Source organism: Nomascus leucogenys, chromosome 20, assembly GCF_006542625.1.
Source record: "Nomascus leucogenys isolate Asia chromosome 20, Asia_NLE_v1, whole genome shotgun sequence".
NCBI classification, from domain to species: Eukaryota; Metazoa; Chordata; class Mammalia; order Primates; family Hylobatidae; genus Nomascus; species Nomascus leucogenys.
This window is the reverse complement of record NC_044400.1, coordinates 19156708-19174545: the sequence shown is the minus strand read 5'-3', so window position 1 is coordinate 19174545 and position 17838 is coordinate 19156708. Positions and strand designations below refer to the sequence as shown.

General features: G+C 38.0%; 1 protein-coding gene across 1 annotated transcript in view; it reads right to left on the bottom strand.

The window, feature by feature from the left end:
* The window catches only part of NCKAP5 (NCK associated protein 5), a 990316-nt gene that overhangs the window by 59844 nt on the left and 912634 nt on the right, over nt 1-17838 (bottom strand). The gene's annotated exons all lie outside the window — the stretch shown is intronic.

The following is a 17838-nucleotide window of genomic DNA, read 5'->3' as shown; positions in this document are numbered from 1 at the left end:
ACAAGTAATTCACAGGCCAGAAGGGTCATCCCAAAGGGTACCTTTCCCATCATAACACCACTTATCATGTGGGCTTCATTCGACCCAGTTGAGAAGACTGTGAGCCACTTTCTTTCACTCTCACTTTATTCAATGACAAAACTCATCAATAACGCTTTGGATTTCTTGGCAGTCCCAGGGATCCCACTATTCTCTAGAACAAATTAAGATGATTTCACCATGTATGTGGCATAGTCTGTTAATTGTGTGTCATCTTCAAAACATTTTATATATGGAGAAAACTACAGTATCTGAAAAAATTACCACGTCATTTCTGGAATGGCGGTGTGGTTTATCAAGGCTAATGAGGCAGCTTCAAAGATCTGGATGTCATCCAGAAAGTCTCCTGTTCATATGATAATCCTGGAATGAAACTTCCTAGGTTTCATCTTAGAAGCATCTTACAAGTCTAGCAATGGGTAAGTGGAACAACTTAGCACTGTGTTAGGCATGGTGGAGTATACAATGGATTATGACATAATGTTTGTATCAAAAGCTCAACAGCTACCACTTCTTTGGTGCTTTAAGAACAGAGGCTTGTGGTGTGATCTCCGCCAATGACTAATTGTTTCAACCCCTGTGCAAGAGCTTTAGCCTCTCGAGGTCTCAGGTTCCTTTTACTGCTGTGAGGATTAAAGTATGTTCACCATTTAATCCTTAGAATTGAGAATGACACTAAGCACACTGTGTGACAGCCAAGTAAATGAATAATGAATGGCAAAATACACAAAATGTTTAGTATATTTATTACATATTAGTAGATATCTGATAGGTGAATAGCTTATCCTTAAGTATCTTTGATATACAACCTCACTTCATGCTAAGCAATTACTATCCAAACTTCAGAAGTTGCCCATTCCCCTACCTTCCTCCTCAAAACCTCTTTGCTGAGTAGCAGAAGTCTGGGAATTTCCTAATACTAAGGCAAAAATAAAGGGATGGGAATGTGTACAGAGTTGGCTTTTCTAGGCTCAAGGAGGTTTGGTGCTTGGTATTGGAAGTACTAGGAAGATGAAGTCCCTACTCAAGAGGCTTCAATCTTCACAGGGATATTTAGTAGGAAGATACAGATACCCTTTTCTCCACTATGGTGCCATTTAACCATCTCATATGCCATGGGATGTTTGGTCATGGACTCCAGGATATCTGAATCATACAGACACACCATGAGAAGTGCTTTTCCTTCCCGGGATTACAAGGGTTTTAGCCTCATTAATTTCAGGGCCTCCACCTGGCCAGCTTTATTCTCAACCAGCCTTGCAGATTATTCATGACCTTCTCTTTTCATTTTCTCCTCAATTAAGGGTATTTAATTGTTTTAGAATGGTGGTTTTGAGAAAGGATCAGCTGTTTGCATGGGGAGGCACTGCCAGATGAGTCAAAGAAAGGACACTGCTATTCAGACTTCTGTGTCTTTCCTTTATTTTAGCCTACACATACAACACTTCAGATTTAGCATGTCCATGTGTTGTAACTGGGGCAATTCTGGAAGACTGAAATATTTCAGATTTACAGGAGTAAGTTGATCTTCATCAGAACTGACTCAGTCTTTGAAGATGAGAATCAAAGATTCATGGGATGTAGCAGCTGAGATGTGTCAGACCCTATGTGCCCCAGGCTGCCTGCCCTAATAATTTACCCCAGCGTCCTCAGGACCACCTATCCCTGAATCAAGGAGGGCTCAGCAGGGCAGGACATTAGGGGTGCTTTTTCTTTCGAGAAGACGCGTCATCAAAAGTTTGGTGCTTATTACAGCTATCAGGAGTTCTGCTTTCTTTGTATCATTTCTTTATCCTCACATACCTATAACGCAAGAACTATTATTGCCATTTAGAAATGAGGAATCACAGCTAAAAGAGGTTAAGCAACTTGTCCAAGGTCATATGCTATAAGTGAAAGCCTGGACTTGAATCTAGGCCTAACTACAAACACAATGCTCTTAGCCACCAAGCTATACTGATTCCTCCCAGAAGCACAGGTAAACCCCAAAGTGGGCTCTGCTCGGTTCATAGCCATTGAGGCAGCCACATGAGCAGAAGCCTTACAGCATGGCCCCATGGCTTCCAGGCAAGGTGCCCAGGTTCTCCTCTGAAACTGGTGCTGGCCCCGGAATTCTAGCTTGGTTCCTGGGCTCCCCATTCTGAGGCTGGAGTCCACTGTCAACATGCCTGGTATCTAGCTGGTTGTCTGGTCCTATGCAGGATGCCTATGCAACCTTATCTATATAGTTCTGAGAATCCCAAGTGCCTAGAAACTCTTCTTTCTGCCCTCTTGGATTGAATCCTTAGACTTTTTGCCAGGGATTTTTTTAGAGTTTACTTTGCCTCCTGATATGGTTTGGATCTGTATCCCTGCTACATCTCATGTTGAAATGTAATCCCCAGTGTTGGAGCTGGAGGCTGGTGGGAGGTGTTTGAATTGGGGGTTATATCCATCATGCATGACTTAGTGCCATGTGAAATCTGGTTGTCTAAAAGTCTGTGGCACTTCCCACCTTCTCTCTTGCTCCTGCTCTTGCATTTGAGACACCTGCTCCTCCTTCACCTTCCACCATGATTGGAAGCTTCCTGAGGCCCTCACCAGCAGCTGATACCAGCACCATGCTTCCTATACAGCCTGCAGAACCAGGAACCAGTTATACCTCTTTTCTTATAACTTACCTAGCGTTAGGTATTTCTTTATAGCAATATAACAATGGCCTAATACACCTCTAGCTTGGTGATAGGCAGTCTTCCAAGGGCAATGTTTTTCTGGCTTTGTCTCCCTCTTCTATGTATTATAAGGCACATAGAGCACTTAATCCAGTCTCCTCAAATGAAGATTCAAAAAGCAAAGTGAGAATCTTGACAGCCTTTTTCATTTTGGCAATAGGTGCCATATACAAAGTGCAGACATGTTTGTCTAACCTATAACACAAAGCCATGGGGCAGTTGCAGGAAACAGGGCAGAGGAGGAATTTGGGGGTAGAAAAAATGTTGAAGGTGGTCTAAGTCTAGAGCCTTTCTGAAGACAACAACATTTTCTAGCATCAGTCCCCTTAAATTTTTTTACTTTCCTTTCAACACCCAATATTGTTATACCAGAGTCTATAAAACAGGACTTTTGGAATTCTTGAGTTCTCTGATTCCCGGAGAATTGCATGCCCTGACATTAAACTCAGAAACCATTCACTATTAAGGCCATTTTTATTTCTAAAAATTACAGATGCCAAATGTAGTGAATGTGAAGGATTCATTTGTAAGTACCTATGAAGTGAGGTGTGGACAGTCAGGGGCTCAGACACATGCCAAGTTTCCCTGCAAGAAAATGTCTTTGGAATACATAAACCTTTGAAAATGGAAGTTTATAATGAAAATGCTGACACTATCTTTAGGTAGTTTCTTTAAGACACAATTAGTTTCTTGCAGTTCATAAAAATATTGTAACCCGAATTACAAGTGTTATATATTGTACTTCTGAAACCAGTTTTTTTTTTCTCAGAGAATTTTAAGAACTCACAAAATAATTAAATGGTTGTAGTAGGAACTAAGTTCAAAGGGGCAAGCCTCCCTCATCTTCAATGAGTTGATGCAGTGTTGCTCTCAACAAATGTGAGTTCACGGCTGGGCGCAGTGGCTCATGCCTGTAATCCCAGGACTTGGGGAGGCCGAGGTAGGCGAATTAGGGTGTCAAGAGATCAAGACCATCCTGGCCCACATGGTGAAACCCTGTCTCTACTAAAAAAAAAAAAAAAAAAAAATTAGTTGGACATGGTGGCGTGCACCTGTAGTCCCAGCTACTTGGGAAGCTGAGGAAGGAGAATTGCCTGAACTGGGAGGTGGAGGTTGCAGTGAGCCAAGATCGCACCACTGCACTCCAGCCTGGTTACAGAGTGAGACTGTGTCTCAAAACAAAACAAGAAACAAAAAAGAAAAACAAAAAAACCCCACAAATGTGAGTTCACATTTCTGGCTGTGAGTGTAGTTGCCCACAGGGCCTTGCTAATGAGTTCAAGGGTTGGGTCGTTGGATGTACCAATGGGTTTCATCCTTGCAAGGTCACCAATTACATCTCTGATTCTGGTCAACCCTCTCACCTGTTCCCATTGTTCCATGTGCCTTCTCTCTGTCTCTCAAGGTATTAACAAATTCTCACAGTTACTACCACCATCAAGACCCAGGCACCTCATGGGATGACTTAAGGCACTACTTCCCAGTCCTTTTAAAGTTGTCTCACACAAAGAAAATATAGAGTTGGTTGAGGAAAACATCAGTTCCCAGGACAACTGGTCAACTGAGGGCTGAACAAGCTCCATCTCGGTACACCTGGAACCCATTCAGAGCAGTCAGCAGCAGAATGGTAGAGAATCTCATAGAGAATGGAGTCCCCATTCTCTTTTACTGACACCTTGAATACATTCCCTTGCTTATGTTTGCTATGCAAGGAGGAGACTTTTTCAGTCTCCTAGAAGCAAATACAGGACTTTCTATAAGGCTCTCCTTTCGGGGGAAGAATGTTAAGATTGCTTGGGGCAGCAATATTGTCCGGCACCAGACTTCAGTGAAGAGGAAAGTTACTGTGTCTGAGAGGGACATGAGCAGCCAAGATGGGTGCAGTTCCTTGTGGGATGGTGGCAGAGAATTTTGAAGACACATTGCCACTGGGGATTTTCAAGTTGCTACCTTAGGGTGTGTGGCCGAAAATCCCCACTCATCTCACCAATGAGTGTTACCCTGCTGCTCCCCACCCCCAGCTGCCTCCGCATCTTGCCTTAGTGTCTTCATTTGAAAATTAGATCCCACTATCTTCATTATAGCGGTGCTTTGAGGACTAGAAACAAAGCATGTGATAAGCTTGGCACAATGCTTGCAACAGGCACACTGTTATAATTCAGAAAATGGCAGCAGTTCTCAAAATAAATGTTATTAGACTGTAAGCATTGTGCAGGCATAACTGGATTTGATTCATCTCTTCCATTCTCCCATATAAGTGGCTCGTGCTCCATGATTGCTCTCATTCTACAGAATGGTAACTATACACTCCCCAGGCATCTGACTCTATCACCAGTGCTCAGCATCACACCTAACACATAGTCAGCCCTCACTGATGTGGAATGAATGAACAGGTGAACGAAAAACAATAAACCTTTAGAACAGTCTTCCTCATCATTAATGGATGTGAACCTCTTCTTGTGAAATCTCAATCTGCTTCTTTTTTGCTCTGACTTTAGCAACCAAAGCAAACAGCTGACTTCCTTTTCTGTAGTTATTTTTCACATGAAGCCAGACATCATTAATTCAGATGGCCACAGAGATAAGATCATTCAGAATTCCTGAATATTTTAATGATGGATTTCTTAGTCCTTTAAAGTCCTTGGGACAAGAATGGATGACCAAGGCAAAGGACAGCCAACAGTAGGCTGTTCTAACATCCTCCCCAGTCCCTGTGCCAGTGCACAGCATCGCTGGGCCTGAAGGTCCCAGGTCTAGGAAGCTAGTGTGGCACAGTAACTCTGGCTTTCATCCTGAGGAATTCTAGATGCCAAGTGGAATGCTGCCATCCTGTTTAACACCAGCATCCACAGTATTGTGAGAACTAAGTTCTTACTAAAGAGTCACATTCCTGGGGCCATTTGTAGTGAGCGAATCAGATTATTCATTATATGAACTTCTTAATGCATTTAGCCAGAACAATGAGTTGCCCTCTTTTAAAGCAAATCATTCTGTTAACTTCGTTGACTATTGCCTTAGTCCATTTTGCCTTGCTATAAATGGGTACCAAAGACTGAATAATTTACAAAGAAAAGAGGTATATTTCATAATTCTGCATGATGCTGACATCTGCTCAGCTTCTGGTAAGGCCTCAGGTAGCATTTGCTCATAATGGAAGGCAAGGGGAGCTGGCGTGTGTTACACGGTGAGAGAGCGGGGTGAGTGCCAGACTCTTTTAAACAACAGCTCTCGTGTGAACCAATACAGCGAGATCTCACGCATTACTTCAAGGAGGGCACCAAGCCATTCACAAGCGATCCACTCCCATGACCCAAACACCCCCACAAGGTCCCACTTCCAACGATGGGGGTCACAATTCACCATGAGATTTGGAGGTGACAAATATCCAAACTATATAAACTATGCTTCTTCCAAACTTGTTTTATACCATATTTGTTCACATAGCAACATCATTTTTATAAATAGCTGCAAAGAAAAAAGGTCAATTTCCAGCACTATTTCAGTGAGTATGAATTCCCAAGTGAGTAGGATATGAATTAGCAATGATCTGGGGTGTTTGGGAAATGCCACTAATTTGTTTCTCAGCCTTTTCTTCTGCAGATTCAAGTGTCTCCATCTTTTCTCACGGATCCAATTTCACATATCTCTAATGGTTTGAATTTGTAACCTCAAAACTCTTGGTATTATTAATGTATCTGTCAAAAGAGATTATTATAGGCCAGGTTTAAGAAAACCTGACTTTAGTTCTAAGTTACTCTGAATATTCAGATAAATGAAGTGAGAAGACTATATGCTTCAGAGTTGGAAAGACTGAGCTCAAAGACCTGCTTGGCTACCTGCTTGCTGTGGGACAACAAGGGCTTTTTAGAACTATTCTGACTTAAATAGTCATAGCTCATTTTAAATAAGCCTGGCAGAGTGCTCATTATAAAGCAGACACTCAATATATTTCTATAACTGATTGTCAGGGAGAAGTGAGGGCCCCTGTAGGTACATAATACATATAGTGTCATGGAATCCAAGGGAAACCAAATTGTCATTTGTGCAGCTAGTGTTATACTGCAGCATCTGGGTACACTTTACTTAACAACTACCCCGGTTATTTCCCAAGGAGTTACCTTTTGGCAATCATTTCCCGGGGAGTTAGTTCATCAAAAGCATTAATGAATGATGAATATGCACCAATGTACTTGAGGTAGTTGCAATCTGCCTCATGTAGAGAAAACAGAGAGTCTGTTTTTTTGAGAAATCTATGTTGGAGGCAGCACCTTAAAAAGCTTTTCAAAGAGCCTACACAAACGATGTCTGCTGATGCTCCCTTGTTTACAGACTTATGACATTCTCAAGTAATAGTCCCAGATTACTACACCATGATTTTCAGTAACTTAGAGCACATGGATCCTAAAAGCTTATACTTCCTTCTGTGCAATGATCTACCCACTTACAGAATCAAACAAATTATGCTAGTAGTCACCTTTTTCCCCTCTGCAACCCTCATTCATAAATCCTACAAAAATAGAAAACTTTGAAACTCAACTTTTTCACTTTGAAAACTTCCACATAGCTACAAAAGTTTCAGCCAAACATACAATGAGGCCCCAACATAATTCAGTCAGAAAGAGTGACTCATGGGTGTTTAATATTCATACCATCTTATTAATTGGCACACATTCCTATAATGCAAGTGGTCATGTAAATAAGTCTTTGTAGAAGGTCTCTCCAGGTTCCTAAACATCTTTAAGCTACATGTGGTATTGGCAGCAGAAACTTAAACTACAGATGGGAAAACAGATCTCTTTATTTGCACATCCTTCTCTTTATCTGAACGGCTGAAACAAGCTTAAAAAAAACTAAGTCTGTTGCCAAAACCGCATCAATTAAATGTTGGTGATTCATTCTAAGTTTACCCCATGGTTTTCTCCAAGTAGTAAAAAATGATTATACTGGTTATTTATTCACAACCACTGGGTAGCTTTTGACTGTAGCATTAAGATGACCTTCTGGAAGGGTAAATTCACTCTGATGGCTTTGGAATTCATGAGAATACTCAGCCTCTAAGTTCAAACTGGATTTTAGCTTCCTGAGATTTGAAAAATATGCAAGATAATATAAATGTGCTTTCTAATCTCTTATGCTGTCTTTGGGATAACGGAAGACCAGACTTTGGGAGTCTTGCATAGGGAATAAGTTGCACAGGGGATGAATATTTTTAAAATGTAGGAAATTAATATGACAAACAATTAAAAATGAAAAAAAATGGACCATGAAATTCCTTAGTACAAATGAAGGAGAAGTTATTTAAACCAATGTAAAAGAAGTGGCAGCTCAGGCTAACTTGGTATCCAGTGACTCCAATATTCTTTGTCTGACAGTAGCATCACGTAAATTACTGTGGTAGGATGTAGTTTAAGAACACAAATTGGAAATGGTTAGAAATGTATTCCAAATGCCCACACAGACCATGCCTTTATAGAAATCTTTCTTGAATGTATTTTCACATACAGCTGTTATAGCCTCTGAAAAAAAACTCCTTCATGTGCATCTTCTTGTCACTAATACTGAAATGGCCTCTTCTAAAGTTTTGGGAATGGTTATCGGTCTAGTATTCCAGAATATGTTATGCAATTTTCCAAACATTTCTAGATGTTTGCAAGTTTTTATAACTATCGCTATACTCTTGTCACTCCAGACTGAAAAATCTTGAAGTCTTCACGTAACTGCTTCATGTCTTGCTATGCTAATATGCCTATCTTGAAAAACAATGGCTACACTTGTACACAGTACTTACTGTGATACATAAGAGTGGGCTAATGTGACCACTACAGTTTAATGGCCAGCATTTGTTTGACAAGGTCATCTGACTTAGGAACCCACAGTTGGATCCCAGACTCCTAGGTCCTGTTTTAAGAGTTATCACTTCCAGTTCAAAGTCCTTGTTTATAAGAGTAGGACACAGAACTCTTCCAACTCCTCACAAAGCAATGATTCCCACTTAACCACTTCTCTCTCTTTTTTTTTTATTTGAAATATCACATTTATTCAACTCACTCTGATTCAGTAAAAATATATCATTTCTCTGTATGTATTATTCTCAGCAATTTTTCCACCACAACCCTAGATCAACAAAGATGGTGTTTTAATTTTTCATTTTGTTTTAATTGAAATATCAAATGTATAAAGTGCACAAATCTTAAGCATACATATCAATATATATCATGTATACACACATACACACACATATACACACACTAATATAATCACCATGCAGATCAAGATAAAAATATTTCTAACACCCCAGAAAGATGTTTCTTGTTCCTTCTGAGTCAATACTTCCCCAGAGTTAACCACTTCTTCTGACTTCTATTACCATAGAATAATCTCTCCTACTCTTAAACTTCATAAAAATGGAATTTGGATACATTTTATTCATTAATATGTCTGTGCAGTTTCTTCCTGCTGTTTATAGCAGTTTATTCTTTTTTATTGCTGTATAATTTATTAATTTGTCCATTGTGCTGTTAATAGATATTTGTATTATTGAGTCTTACTGATGAGTTTTGAATACCCAGGTAGTGTTCAAGACTATGCAGGTACAAGGAGCATAAGGCAAGGTTCTTGATGCCAGGAATATATAATCTAGACAAAGCATAATGAAAATACATATGAAAACCTGGATACAACTTAACAGTCTACACACTGCTATCTTCAGTATCTTGTGTCTTCAGCTCTGCTGTATCCATACATCAAGTCTTGTCCTCCTTAGTTTGACATTTTTCTAACTGAAAAGAAACAAACTTACTTTAATTAGCAAAACCTTCTAGAGTACCAAATAAATGTAGAACCGCAATGGCTCCAGCCCTGATCCTTAATTGCCATTTTTCTAATTGAAGAAATGCCAACTTATCTATCCACCTTTTCCCACTGTTATCCTTGCCCATTCTCTAATGAACTTACTCTATGCTCAACCTTTTTCCCCCAATCTAATTACAGTTTAGCTATTTGTTTGTATCTCCTTTTAATCCACTTTTGGGCTTGTGCGTATGCAAGGCATTTTAAGTCTAAACAAATGCTCTTTACACATTCTCCTTTGTTCACAGACTCATTACATTCCCAGATCACATACCCAAATTAGTGAGTCATGATTTTCCCTTACAGAAGGTATAACATATCGATCCTAAAAGATTATCTTTGCTTCTGTACAACAATCTACACATTCCCATAGGTTCACCCCATCTCTAGCTGTCATGCCAAAATGAAGTGAAGAGTTAAACAATTATTTGGTGAATCTGATAGACACAGGTGGCTATTATGGGTGGTTCTGTCTCTTTAAATCTCTTTTACTTCACGTCAGGTTTGCTGAATTATATGGACAACTGCCTCTACTCTTAATTTCACCTGCCTGGATAACATCTGCCTTGATAAGACACATGAGGGAAGAGAGGAAAGAAAATAACTTGGGGTACAATGCTGCAGGAAGAGATTTAGATCAGCTTTATTTGTCAAGAAACATATAAAAACCGGGAAGCATGGGGAAATTCAGACCTATCAATTTAGCAACTGATGAAAATTTTATTAAAGATATTTACAGGAGCACTGGAGCCAGATCACCCTATTCATTATTGTTCTAACTTTTTAAAATCAAAAATCTGAAGTTAGATACTCTAAGAGTATAAATAATTTTAGCCTGCCTATATTACTGTAATTACAGATATTTAATCAAAGTCTTCAGAAAGATATGACTTTAAAGTTCAAAAATGTTTTTCTCCATTTGTCTCCCTATTTAATCAGTATTAATTACTTTTTCAATTATATGCAGAAAAGAAGAAAGCTCAAGACTTCACAATCTTAAGCTTTTAAAAAATATTAATTTTAACATGTTTTACTTGCTTCTAAGGATTTTAATTATTATAAGATAATCTATTTTAGCTGAATATCAAGGATCATTTATTTTTCTTTTATGTGATTGTAGTTGAAATGCTGGTGAAGAGAAGACTGAAGTGGAGATGAGTCCATCTTTCCTTTTCAGTGGCCACCCTCCACTCACCAATATCCCATGGCTGTCTCTACAGGAAGATAATAAAAGAAGTAATGAAATCCAACAGACCAGGGGATATGGATATGGGTAAAAATATATATAGATTTTTGCTTCCATCCATGAAGAATTAAATTGTTACAGAAACACACGTGCGCACGCACACACACACACACACACACACAATTGCAGTGTTTTCTGACATTGAAAGATAAGCAGCACAGAATTTGATCTCTGAATCAAGGAAAACAAATGAAGTGAGCCCTACAGTTAGTCCAGCCAACTGCCTGGAGACGGTTTCTAGACTGAAACATAGACGGAATACAAACATAGCCTGGAGGTAAATATAGGTGTTAAAGGGGACAGGTATGAGGATCAAGGCAGCTAAAATTTGCAGGGCAGATGTATATTAAAGAATGCAGAACACTAGAAATAGTAATATATGATCTATATATATATTTTGTTTATTGTGAGGTTTCTAACATATATAGAAGTAAAATATAAAACAGGACAAAGGATGGGAGAGGTTATACGAAAATAATCTGTAACATATTATGTAAAATAGATTATGATAAAGTAACAATGTAATAAAATTACATTTAAATGTTAAACCACTCACTAAAACAGGAAAAGAGAGAGGTATAGCTAATAAGTTACAAGAGGAAATAAAGCAGAATCAATAAAAACATTCAAGTCAAAAAGGTAGAAAAGGAGGAAAATAGAAAGATGAGACAATCAGAAAATAAATAATTATATGATAGATTTAAACCCAACCATTTAGATAATTACATAAAATTAAAATAGTCTAAACACTCCAATGAATAGGCTGAGATTGTCAGATTGGATAAAATAAAAATTGGTATACAAAATATACCTATTTATATGCTGTAGATAAGACATTCATTTTAAATACAAAAAATAGATAGGCACCAAGTGGGACAGAAAAATATATAGCATGCAAACTCTAATAAATAGAAAGCTAGAGTCACTATGCTAATATCAGAAAATGTAAACTTTAGAAAGGAAATATTACCAGTGATCAGAAGAAACATGTTATAGTTATAACAAGGTCAATTTATCAAGACATTATAATCCTAAATATGTATAACAATAGAACTCCAAAATTATGAAGCAAAAAACTGACAGAACTTAAAAGAGAAAATGTCAAATCTACAATTAAAATTAGAAGTCTTCTCTCAGTAATTAGTATAACAAGTAGAGAGACTATCACAAGGTATAGAAGATCTGAACAATATAATTTAAAACTTTGACCAATGCGAATTGTGCAGCACACTCTACCCATCAAGGGCAGAATGCATACTCTTTTTAGGTACACATTGATTAAGATAGACCATATCCTTCATTATAAAACAAGTCTTAGAAAATTTAAAATCACTGAAGCCATGGAAAATATATTCTCAGAGCATCAGAGAATTAAACCAGAAGTCAATAGAAGAAAGATGTCTGGAAAAATTTCCAAACATTTACAACTTCTATAGTACACTACTAAATTTCCTGTGTATTAAATGGAAAATAAGATAATATTTTGAAATGAATGAAAATACAATGGAATGCAGCTAAACAGTGCCCTAACAAAAATGTACAGCACAAATAAGATAGGCTTAAAATAAGTGCTCTAAGACTTAATTTTAAGAAACTAGAAAAATAAGAACATATTAAACATAAACTAAGCAGAAGACATAAAAATAAGAGCTGAAATTAAGTAAATTAAAAAAAAATTTAAAAATCAATGAAACAAAGAGCTGGTTATTTGACATGACTAATTCAACTGACAAACCTCCAACTAGACTGAGTAAACACTGACTAAAGGAGAAAAGACAAAAATTCTCAATATTGTGAATGAATAAGGATGCATCACTACAGATCTTCCAGTGAATAACAGATAATATGTATGTATGAACAAACTTAAGCCAACACATTATACAATTCAGATAAAATGGAAATATTCTTTGAGAAATCCATCTACCAGAACTCACTCAAGAAAAAAGATAAACCAAATAGTCCTATATCAATTTAGGCAATTGAATTTGGAGTTAAAAATATTTTCATGAAATATTATAGGCCTAGATGTCTTCACTATTGAATTCTACAAAATTTATAAGGATGAAAAAAATGATCATTTCTTTATAAACTCCTTTAGAAAACAGGAGAAGAGCAAACACTTTCCACATCATTTTATAATGACCATATTACCTTGATATCAAACTCAAAGACATCATACATAGAAGAAAAATAGAGATCAATATAACGCATGAAAATGGATGCAAGAATGTTTAATAACTGATTTGCTATTAAGCATTTTTGCATAATTAAGCAAATTACTAACCAAGTGGCATTTACCCAAGGAATGTAGAATTTGTTTCGCATTTAAAAATAAATCAATATTGAAAGAAAAACCATATGATTATCTCAAAATACATAGAAAAAATCATTTAACAAAATTCAGCATCCTTTCATGACAGACAAAAAAAAAAACACAGACTCAGCAAACTAGGAATAGAAGAGAACTTTCTCACTCTGTGAAAGTGTAAAAGGGCATCTACAGAAAACCTACCGATACACACCATATTTGGAAAAAATAGACTGAATGTTCCCCCACTAAGACTGAGAACATGTTAACAATGTTAGCTCTTACCACTTCTATTTAACATTATGGTGGAGGTTATAGCCAGTGCAACGAGGTAAGGAAAAGAAATAAAAGGCATAGATATTAGAAAGAAAAAAGTATAACTGTCTTTATTTGAAGACAATATAATTGTATATGTAGAATACCCTAAGGAATCTCTCAAAACATTTGAGAACTAATAAGTGGTCTAGCAAGGTCATATCATACAAGGATAATTTAGCAAAATCAACTGTATTAGTATGTACTATAAATAATTGGTAATTAAACAATACTATTTCTAATAGCATCAAAATATGAAAAAAACACATCTTACAAAATGGTGAAACCTTGTACACTAAGAAGTACAAAACACTGTAGAGGTAAATTTAAAGAATACTGACATAAATGGAGAGATCGGCCATATTCATTGATCAGAAGACCCAATATTGTTCGGATATCAATTCTTTTCAAATTGATCTACAGATTCAATGACATCTTAATCAAAACACTATCAGGCTTTTTTTTTAAAAAATAGACATTGACACATTGATTCTAAAATTACATGAAAATGGAAACATTTTCATAAAGTAAAACAAGGTCAGAAGTCTGACACTACCTGAATTCTTTATAAGGCTACATTCATTAAGAGAGTGTGGCATTGGGTAAGGATTTGCATATAGGTCAGTGGAACAGAACAGACATTCCGGAAATAGACTCACACATATATTTTCAATTGATTTCTGACAAAGATGACAATGTAATTTAACGGAAGATAGTGTTTCAACAAAAGGTATTAGAAACACTAAATATTCATCTGAAGAAAAGTAAACCTCACCCCTTTTCTCACACTGTATATAAAAATCAACACATAAACCCAAACACAAGATCTAATACTACAAAACATCTAGAAGAAAATATTGGAGTATCTCTGTGGCCTTGGATTAGGCAACAATTTCTTAAATAGAGCAAAAAATCATGAACCATAAAACAAAAGCATGATAAATTAGATTAAATCAAAATTAAAAATTTTGTCTTCAAAGACACGGTTAAGAAAATAAAACGCAAGCAACATATACCCATCACACAACACAGCTATAACACTCTTACTGTTATATGTCCCCCCGAAGACTTATACACAAATGTTTATAGCAGCTTTACACATAATAGCCTCAACTGGAAACTAACAAATTGTTTATCAGCCAGTGGATAAACAAATTGTGGTACATTCATACAACAAAATACTAATCGGCAATACAAACATAAACAAACTAAAAAACCACTGATACAACATGGATGACCCTCAAAAGCATTATGCTTATTAAGAGAGGCCAAACCCCCAATACTATGTATTTTAAAATTGATTCCATTTACATGAAATTCTAGCAAAGGCAAAACTACACTGATAGAAAGCAGACCAGTGGTTTCCTGGGACCAGTGGTATTAGGAGAGGGTTGGGTGTAAGAGGCATGAAGGAGTATTTTGGGGTGATGAAAGTGTTGTAAATCTTGATTGTGATAGTGGTTATACAACTGTATACATTTACAAAAACTTACTGAACTATACACTTCAAAAGGATGAATTTTGTTATATATAAATTATACCTCCATGAACCTGCTTTTAAACATTTTATACTCAGCCTGCCAAAAAAAAAAAAAAAAACTGAAATCGAACAGTGAACTCTGGTTGAACACAGCTGAGCAGAGGAAATGTGCTTTCCCCAGGGTACACGCTTGAATAATCATTAGAGGCATCTGAAAGTGGTGTTGGCAACAAAGGGTCTTCAAGAGTCACCAGGGAACAAGACTGATGCTACTCGTTAATCCCAGATCTAGGCAGGTCACAAAGGGCTTTGTGAACTCCTTTATCTTTTCAATAATCATGGGAAATAGCTATTATTATCCTCACTTTACAGGGAAGGAAAGCAGAACTCTGAGTAGTGAAATGGTCACTTGAAGAAGTGCCAGCCTGACTCTCAAGATCAGGATCTTCTTATTAATCAACCTCTTTCCAGTAGGGTGGGGATCCCTGGTGTCAGAGAGAATGTGAGGTATTCTGCAGCCCACTACTTCTCTAGCTTGGAAGGAGGCCAAAATCCCTGGTTTCCATAGCTGTGTGCCCCAGACACTCCTCTGCAGAGAGGGCATCCAAGGAGCAGAGCCTCTGATTCAGGACCTTATGGGTAGCTTATATATGCTCTGTGCAAATGCATTTGACCTTCATTACACCTCACCTTTCTGCAGCAATAACAACATTTGTTGATTATTTACTACTGGGCAGGTGCTTCACTTGTATTATGTCATTATGCAATGTGTAATGGACACATTTTTCCTATGAGGAAACTGAAGTTTAAGGAGGTCAATAACTTGCCCGTAGGCCTATAGCTATAAGTAGGAAAGCCAGGATTTGGATTGGGGCCTGTGCAAACCTCAAAGCTTCAGGCTTGATTGCTACATGGTTATAGTACCTTCTTCTGTATTCAGTTTACCAAGCATTCTGAATCAGTAAGGATGTTCTTGGTGGAAAGTAACATATTAAATGGTGAAGAATGGTATTAGTTCACAGTGCAGAATTAGAACAAGCTTCAGGGCTGCCTTAATCCAGGGCCTCTGCCTCTATTTGCCAGCAGTTTTCTTCACTGTGTCCCTGCTATGTATCAGTTTTATCTTCATGCTGTTAGCAGGAGGCTTTAGTAGCTCCATACTAGTCAGCCACACACTCCCAAATCTAAGGGAGAGAGAAGTTGACTCTCTGTGTGACTTTCTCTATACCTCCAACCACCTGTCCCTTGAAAACTAGGCAAATAAGGTCATAAACTCATTCCCAGACCAATTTGTGTCTCTTGGAAAATGCTGTTCACTGACTGGCCCAGGCCTGAATTTCTAAACCAATCACTGGCAGGGAAGATTGCCATGACCGCCTTCATCAGGCTTCATTCCTGGAGTGAAAATGTCTGCAACATTCTTTCTTAGTCATTACTTCAGTTGAGTTTATGGCAACACTTTGTCTATAAATGGAGTAATTATGTCCATTCTTCAGATAAAACAAATGCACAGAGAACATATCTCTTAGGGAACGAACACATATGCAGAAGCCGGAATTCAAAGCCAGGTCTTCTAACCTCAAGTCCAGAGCTCTTTGCGCTGCTTTGCAACAACTATACCCGTACCCTACTCTCCCTGTTTCAAAGAAATTCCATTATGTTGCTGGGATATATTTATTTTCTAGTTCCCTCCTTTGGTATTTATTTATTTTTCTCCCTTATGGACTCTAGTGAACCATTTAAAACCAAGTCAGGAGACCTTTTTCTTTTTTTTGAAACGGAGTCTCACTCTGTCACCCAGGCTGGAGTGTAATGGCGTGATCTTGGTTCACTGCAACCTCTGCCTCCTGGGTTCAAGCAATTCTCCTGTCTCAGCCTACCAAGTAGCTGGGACTACAGTTGCATGCCACCACACCCAGCTAATTTTTGTATTTTTAGTAGAGATGGGGTTCCAGGGTCTTGAACTCCTGACCTCAGGTGATCCACCCATACGGCCTCCCAAAGTGCTGGGATTACAGGCATGAGCCATCACGCCCAGCTGAAGTCAAGAAACTTTTTTGTCAGCACTTCCTTTCTAATGAGGTTTTATAACTATTATTTAAAATAAATACATAGTCTGATATACCTTAAAACCTATTTGGTGTGATGTAGTTCTTTTTTTGTTTTTTCTTCAATTTCATTTTCTTTCTTATTTTGGAGACAGTGTCTTGCTCTGTTGCCCAGGCTGGAGTGTAGTGGTACTATATCTCCACTCACTGCAACCTTTGCCTCCCAGACTCAAGCCATCCTCCTATGTCAGCCTCCTCAGTAGCTGGGGCTACAGGTGCAAACCACCATGCCTGGCTAATTTTTGTTATTTTTTGCAGGGACAGGGTTTTGTCATATTGCCCAGGCTGGTCTCGAACACCTGGGCTCAAGACATCCACCCGCCTTGGCCTCCCAAAGTGCTGAGATTACAGGTGCTGCACCCAACCGAATCTCACTTCCTAAAAGAAAATCTCAAGTTGAAAAAGATTGTCCTTTTACAATTCTTTTTCCACATTTACCATCAATGCACTACCAAGCCGTATTCCCAGGCCCTTTGGCCCTTCCTACCTGTATTCACTCTCTGTAACAGACCTAATGAGAAGATGTTCTGGTCTTTGTGCTTTTAAAGCAAGAGTGTTATAAAGGTAGCATTTTTTTTTTCCTTAAAAGACATATAAGACAAACGACATGGCCGGGCGCGGTGGCTCACGCTTGTAATCCCAGCACTTTGGGAGGCCGAGGCGGGCGGATCAAGACCACGGTGAAACCTGGTCTCTACTAAAAATACAAAAAAAAAATTAGCCGGGCGTGGTGGCGGGCGCCTGTAGTCCCAGCTACTCGGAGAGGCTGAGGCAGGAGAATG